Here is a 7,501-nt window from a genome sequence, read left to right as displayed (position 1 = left end):
TTGCAAATCACTGATCTAGTACACTGTAAGAGCTCACAAATGTTAGTGAGGCAGGATGTCCTGTCCTTGAAGACTCAGCCCAAGAAGTATGGGCAGTGATGCTGAGCATAGCCGAGAGCAGGTAGCTCCATTCTCAAGAGGCACCCCAAACTTTTGGGGAACACTTGCCCACCTGCTCTTGACTGTCTCCACTGCATTCCAGATATGTTTTGCTTGATGGACAAAGCATTCAAAAAGGACACAAAATGAGCTGCTAACCTTTAGACTATTATTTCCTCTCTCAGGTTTGGATTTCTGGTTTAAAAATTGGGACCAGCCGGTCCCCTGGATACGTGGTATACAGAGTCTCCTGCAGTAACAAGCAGTGGAGTCCAGAAAGCTGTTTTGGGGGCAGTAACTGTGTCACCTAACTCTGCTTCTTAAACTTTTTCAAGTAATAACCCCATTTGACCCAAGAAATTTTTATGTAACATTAAGTATATAGGTAAATAAAACAGGTATACAAATAATAGCCTGGGTTGCAGGGTGGGTAAGAATGTGTTCAAAGAAGTTCTGAGGTGGGGCTGGAGAGATAGCACAGTGGGTAGGGCATTTGCCTTGCACGCGGCCGACCCGGGTTCGATTCCCAGCATCCCATATGGTCCCCCAAGCACCGCCAGGAGTAATTCCTGAGTGCATGAGCCAGGAGTAACCCATGAGCATAGCCAGGCATGACCCAAAAAGCAAAACAAACAAACAAACAAACAAAGTTCTGAGGCATCCTGAGATCACAAATTGGAAAAGAGAGAGTGAGGGTAGACAGAGAAGGGTAGAAAGAAGCCAAGAGAGAGATGCAAAAAGCAAAAGGAGGAAATGGGAACTTCTGAAAAAACAGATGTGTTCGATCACTTTAGAAAAAAATTGCATTTCTAGTCTTTTTTTCTTTTTTTAATATAATAGTGGGGAATAGGATAGAGAGTTGGTAGAGTGGGTAGGGGGATTGCTTTGCATACAGCCAATCCAGATTATAGGCTCAGCTCAGAGTATTCCAGGAGGGATCCCTGAGTGAAGAGCCAGGAGTAAATCCTTGAGCAGTCAGGTGTGACCCCCTCCACAAACAGAAAATAATAAAAAGTGGAATAGAAACATAATATTTGACATTTGTTTATATCTGGTATTTGATAGAGGGATTTAAAAGAATTTTTGCAACCAATTTATGCTAGACTTTTAGAATCTTCTGAGGTGATGTTTTCACATTATAAAGGAAGAAATGGAAGTTTGCAGAGATTAAATCAGACCCAAGTGGCCACAGGTCCACCCAAAATTCATGCTCTTTATTTACCGAGATTGGATGTGGTAGGAGGTGACCCAGGTCAAGCCCCATTTCCCAGGCTTGCTTGCACCAGATGTGGCCAAAGGACTACTTTCTACGCACGGAAAGCAGACAGAAGTGGTGGACGTTCCTCTGGAAGCTGAGGTTTCAGACAAGTTGGTGTGAATTCTCCATTTCCTTCCTCCCTCCTCAGTCAGAAGCAGAGGGATCTGAAGTGCTCGTGCCTGGGGGAGACATGATGTGGAAGAATCCCCGGTTGGTTTTCACCTGCCAAAGATGCTCCCTCAGTGTTCGTGTGATTAAATGATCTCTTTCCGAGGGGATTAAGCAGAGGAGTTTGGTTCAGCACTTTGATCATTCGATGTCAGTCCATTTCTGTCTGACCCTGGTCCCTTTCTGACCTTCCTTCCTCTGGCACCCCATCTTTCCAGTTGGCCCTCTACCTCTGTGCTGTGATCCCTCATATACACAATTTTCACATGGTCCCACATTGTCACATCCTGGGGACTCACAGAGGCTCTGTGGCCCTTGGTGGAGAAACACTTTTACATAGCACTCTGCCTCTCTTCTCCTAGGCCCCCAGTCAGGATCCAGTCCTGTCGTGGAGACCCTGCACACAATGGGAATTCCATAGGCAGATTCCTGGGCCAAGAAGGGGTGTCTTTGTACCCCACTGCCAAGGGCCACTGGCTCCTAAGAAGCATACACTTCCCCTTGGAACTCCACCATCTGTGAGGCATTGACCAGCACTGACTCTTCCGCATTTATTATCAGAGGCCTCTTCCACCCGTCAGCTTGGGTCGCCCCCAACCATCTAGGAAAAAGAGGCCTCATGAGTAAAGGTGGAGCCTTTTCCTGCTTTTCTGACTTCATTAGTGTGGAACTTGGGCAAGTCTGAGACACTGGTTTCCTTTTCATTACGTTTTTTTCTGGAGGGACCCTTCCAACTTATTTATAGCTTTGCCACTTAGACATGAGGAAGAAGGAGGGTTTCCTACATCTCTCCTGGGGGCTGGATTCTGTGAACTCAGCATTTGGGCAGGGTTCATGGGAGACTGTCTTTGTGACGTGGCAGACAGTCGTAGGGGTGGAAGAGCCCGAGATGCCTCACTCATACCTCAGTGGCTGCATTTGGCTGTGGGCCAGCCTTGCTCTCGATGTGGTCTCTTAGAGGGACTAGCCTGGGATCTTTCACATTATGGCTCCACATCCCATGAAGGTGGAAATGGGGGCTTCAAGGTCTCTTGAGGCCTGAATGCAGAATCATGTTCTATGACTCTGCCTGTGTTCTGTGTGTTAAAGTGAGCTTCAGCACAGCTCAGAAGCAAAGAGGTGGATTAACAGACTTCATCTTGGGGGCCGGAGCGATAGCACAGCGGGTAGGGCGTTTGCCTTGCACGCGGCCAACCCGGGTTCGATCCCCGGCATCCCATATGGTCCCCCAAGCGCCGCCAGGAGTAATTCCTGAGTGCAAAGCCAGGTGTAACCCCTGAGCATTGCAGGGTGTGACCCAAAAAGCAAAACAAAAACAAAAACAAAACAGACTTCATCTTTCATGTAGGGTATTCACTCTCATCTCTAGCAATCCACCATGAGATGGTGCAGAGGTAGGATGAAAAAAATTTCAAGAAAACCTAGATCCAAGCTTTACTTTTATTGGCTGTGTGTTCCTGGGGCAGTTACTTCCCCTCTCTGAGCTACATGGATTGTTTTGTGTAACCTGAGACTATGACATTATAGAATGACAGAAAAATCAATCAAAAAATAAATGAAAGGGCCTGGCATGGAACAGCAATAGTCAGGATGATGATAGTTGTGGCGGCATTCACTGGCATAGGGACAGGCCAGCCACGCGTCCATTATTGCTTTCAAGGACTTAGGACCTTCCCTAATTCAGCAAACTGCAGGGTGCTTCCTTGGAGAAAGCTGCTGAAGTTTCCTGGTTGGGTGGAGTCTGGGGAAGCAGAGGGTGGAATTAGTCTCAGCTCAGACACTCCAATTACTCCCCTGTTCTTGGGAAACACTGTGACAAACTTTCCCATGTCTTAGACAGTCACAGACATGACAGGGACCTCCTATTTGTTTGTTTTTGGTACATCCAGTGGCACTCAGGGCTTACTCCTGGCTCTGCACTTGGGGATCCCTCCTGGCCATTCTCAGAGGACCATAGAGATTAAATATGAGTTAGCAGTGCAAAGCAAGCTCCCTGCCCACTATACTATTTCTCTGGCCTCAAAGTGGGAGCAGGGATAGTGGGGACTACTCACTATTTGCAGAGCAGATTCTGCTACTGAGTATTTACCCACCCATCCTCATCATGGCCACTCTATTCTGCTTCCCTGTGGCCCCCACCCCTGGGTGAGCCAGGGAGTTTCCACTAGTTTAAGAGGCCTCATCTTTAAAGTGGAAGAAATAGGCCCTGTGAATGTCATAACACAGTTCCAAAATTCCCAAACAGATTTATCTGAAATGCTCTCTGTTCGGAAGCATGGAAAAGTGCTGCGTGGTTTAGATGTGTCTTAAATGCCCTTCATCCCATGCATCTGATGCTAACAGGGAAGACTCGGCCAGTTTTACTGAAGGGAAGCCCCAGGAAATTCTCCCACCCTGTACTGCAGAGCCAATGAGAAGCAAGGCCAGGTCTCTCTGATTTCTGCCATCCTTCCTCTTAGTCTGGGAAGGTGAGCATGAGAAAGGGGTGCTATAAAGCTCAGGAATCCTAGCTCCGCACCTCTAGGAAGAGGAAAGAAACTATTTGGATGCTAGCAAACCCACATTCCATTTCCAGTTTAGTTACTCTCTTGGTGTTCAGGGTGAGGCCACTGTAGGGCTTCTTTAAGATCTCACTCTTGGTTATTTTTGTTTGGGGGCCACACCTGGTGGTGCTTGGGGCTCACCAGGATGGTTCTTTGCTCAGTGGTCACTCCTGCTGGTGCTCTATGGTTATGGGGTGCTGGGAAATGAAACAGGTCAGCCATATGCAGGGTAAGTGCCAGACCTCTTTACTATTATTCTGGCTCATTATCGCTCACTTGTGCATGTACAACTATGAGGAGTCTCCCTTGCACTTGAACCAAGGCCAGGAGAACCCTGGACATGGGCACTCTGATCAGTCCCTAGGATTATCATTGACTGGAATCTACTTCCACTCTGGCTACCACTTTGCTGTGTGACTTTGAACAAACTTTTTGCTTTCTCTGGACCTCATGCCCTGACACATGCACAAGGGTTGGGATGGGAGTCCTTGGAGTGAGTGAGTGTAGTCGCCTATTCAGCAAGTCCACATTACTGGAAGTTGGTGTTCTGCTATCTAGAAGTATCAAGTTCCATTTGGAGGAGGAGAAGGTGTCATTTTTTTTCATGCTATTGGGCATGAAAAAAAAAAACGCAAAGAAAATCTGGACAAAGCTGCTTTGAGTAGGGGATACCAAACACAGAGGCAACTTCTGCCTGGTATGCTTTCCTGAGTACTCCACAAGACCCCTCTTTAGCTAGCTCAGCAGATGCCCCTTCTTGCAAAGCAAAATGAGCTGAGTGTGGACAAGGAGAACCTTTGGCATCAGGAACACCAGTACAATGTTCTGGTACATTTGAGCACATTTCTTGACCATTCTGAGCATTTTATTCCTCACCTCTAAAGGGGCACATCATAGTCCACTGCAGGGACTCTGTGATGGGGATGAGGATATAATTTGTGCAGGACAGGTAGAAGATAACCACTCTGAACATGGACGTTATATTATTGTCTTAATCCTCAACCCCATGCCCTCCTCCACCCCACAAATCCTCCCCTACCGAGGAAAGTCTGATAATTATTCATTAATTCAATGACTGCTAATTCATTCATTAATTCAGTAGGCTTTCAGCCCTGTTTTTTCTCCAAGTTAAGTGTTTTCTACCTGCCCCATCCCCAGCAGTCTTTAAGGAAGGATTTTTGGCATGGAGGTTACTTCTGTCCCTGGGGGCTCTTCTAACTTGCATGCTTCTTTTGTGCTTTGGGTTCTGCAGAGGCTGGGAGGCTGTCTGCTTTCAGTCTGTCATCCCCCCTTTTCCACATGCCTCTCCGGGCTGGCCTTTGCCGAGGAGGAGCAGAAGTCAGCAAGACCCTCTCCTTTCTCTAGTGGCTCGGTGTCCACCTCTGCCTCGTGGGGCAGTTCCGAGCTAAGCAGAGGGAGAGGACGCCACTGTGGATTCCCATGAGAGCCTCCTTGCCTGGCGGGAAAACCACACTCCAAGGCTGTTTGCAAGGAACAGTTTCAACCACTTGAATCCGGGTCTCGAAAACCAAGAAACCAGTTCTAAGTGTTTTCACCTCTCCCACTGCTTCCTCCTAAATTTCATTAGGGCTGACAATTTGTATATCCACTTACAGTGTAATGTGATTTAAAGGGCTGACCGTAACTGTTAGACATGAGTTTTCCCTGGGCGTGGGATCAGTGGAGGCGGCTGGGGGCTTCCAGCACAGCGGGCGCCCCACGTCCTGCAGTATTTTAAAGGCTTGAATGGGGCTTGTCAGACGAGGGTGTCCACCCTGGGAGAAGGCAGGGACAACCTCTTGGCCCCCTTCCCTCTTTACCCCACAATCACTTTTGTTCTTAGAGGCCGAGCTATCTTGGAGTTTTCGGCATGCAATAAAACATGCTCCACCACAAGGCAGAGGCGAGCCAGGACGGCGGGAGGAGACAGCCAAGCCTGCTGGCCGGACGTCTCCATGGTTAGTGGAATTGATAGTGTGCCTCCTGCTCTGTGGCTTTTCTCTTTGTTTTGGCTTTGTAACTAAAACAGAGCTGATGCTTCAGAGATGGGAGGTTCAGTTCTATTTCATACACTATCTACCGTCACATACATTGCGAATATAAGTGTGTGTACATGCATGAGTGTGTGTGTATGTGTGCGGGTGGGGAGGCTGTTATTGTACTTGAGGTTGGAATTTGGGTCTGAATCTTTGCCTCGTCTCACCCTTGGAGGTGTGTCATCTTCTCTTTCGGAGTATCAGTTTTCTCATCAGTGAAACACAGCTGGAGTTTCTTGCCTGGAGTAAAGAGCTGCGTGAAATACCTAGACACTGCACTTGCTATACACAGGGACTTTAGCTATATACCTGGCTAAAGTCCATTAGATGAACCTGGTTACTGACATTTAAGTGGATTAAAATAAAGTAAAATATTGAGTTCTTTATTTGTTCACACTACATTCCCAGAGCTCAACAGCTATATATCTGAAATAACCATGGGGCTAGCTAGAGAGTGTTTGGTCACCTATCAAGGAATATTCTCTTGCAAGCCTTGGCCCAGAGCCATACCTATATCTGTAAAATGCTCTGTAGGCTTCTAAAAAAGAAACTGTGACCAACACCTTTAACTAGACCAAGGGTTTACAGTTACTAGGGAGCTGAATTGAGAAGTACTTCTTATGGAAAATCATTCATCCAGAATTTAGAATTAGAAATTTACAGTTCTGTTGTCTTGGTTCTTAAGGATACATCTTCCTGTAAGTAAAATATCCGAAGGTGGGGAACACACTACAGTAAGGTAGCTCTATATACACACACACATATATATATACATATATATATCATATACATATCTCTCTCCCTATATATATGTATATATGTGTATATATATGTACATATATATATACACAAAATATAGTGCTATCATCAATAGGTGTTCAGAGTGCCAAGAGTTCTAGATGGTATTCGTTAAGGTTGCTTTAAGTAAAATCAGAAAAATCCAACTCCAGCTGGGACCAAACTCATCCCAAATAGAGCTCACTAGAAGATGCTGAGAACCCCTGAAATCCACGAACAAACTGAGTCCTGGAGGTGGCTCTGGGGGAATTCATGAACCTACATTTTGCTGTGCTTTCCAAATTTGACACAACTGCATAATCAACTGGGATATTTATACAGTACAGAGCATATATCTCCCCTTTGAATTTTCAGATTCCTTATGCTTGGAGTGAGTCCTGGGAATGTATATTTTTCTAGGTCCCTTGGGTGAGACTGAACAGCCATCTGGAAACCTGAGTTCCCTGATCTCTAGGCCTGTGTTCTTTGTAGTGTCTATTAGATAGAATGGCGTGTTTAGCACCAGAGGATCTGATTGGTTCATCTGTCTCCTCATTTTCCAATCAGTATGGGGGCGGGGGTGAGAGTGGAATCTCAAGGCTCAAGCCCGAGTTTGGGCT

This window comes from Sorex araneus, chromosome 4 (assembly GCF_027595985.1).
Source record: "Sorex araneus isolate mSorAra2 chromosome 4, mSorAra2.pri, whole genome shotgun sequence".
NCBI classification, from domain to species: domain Eukaryota; kingdom Metazoa; phylum Chordata; class Mammalia; order Eulipotyphla; family Soricidae; genus Sorex; species Sorex araneus.
This window is presented reverse-complemented; position numbering follows the sequence as displayed.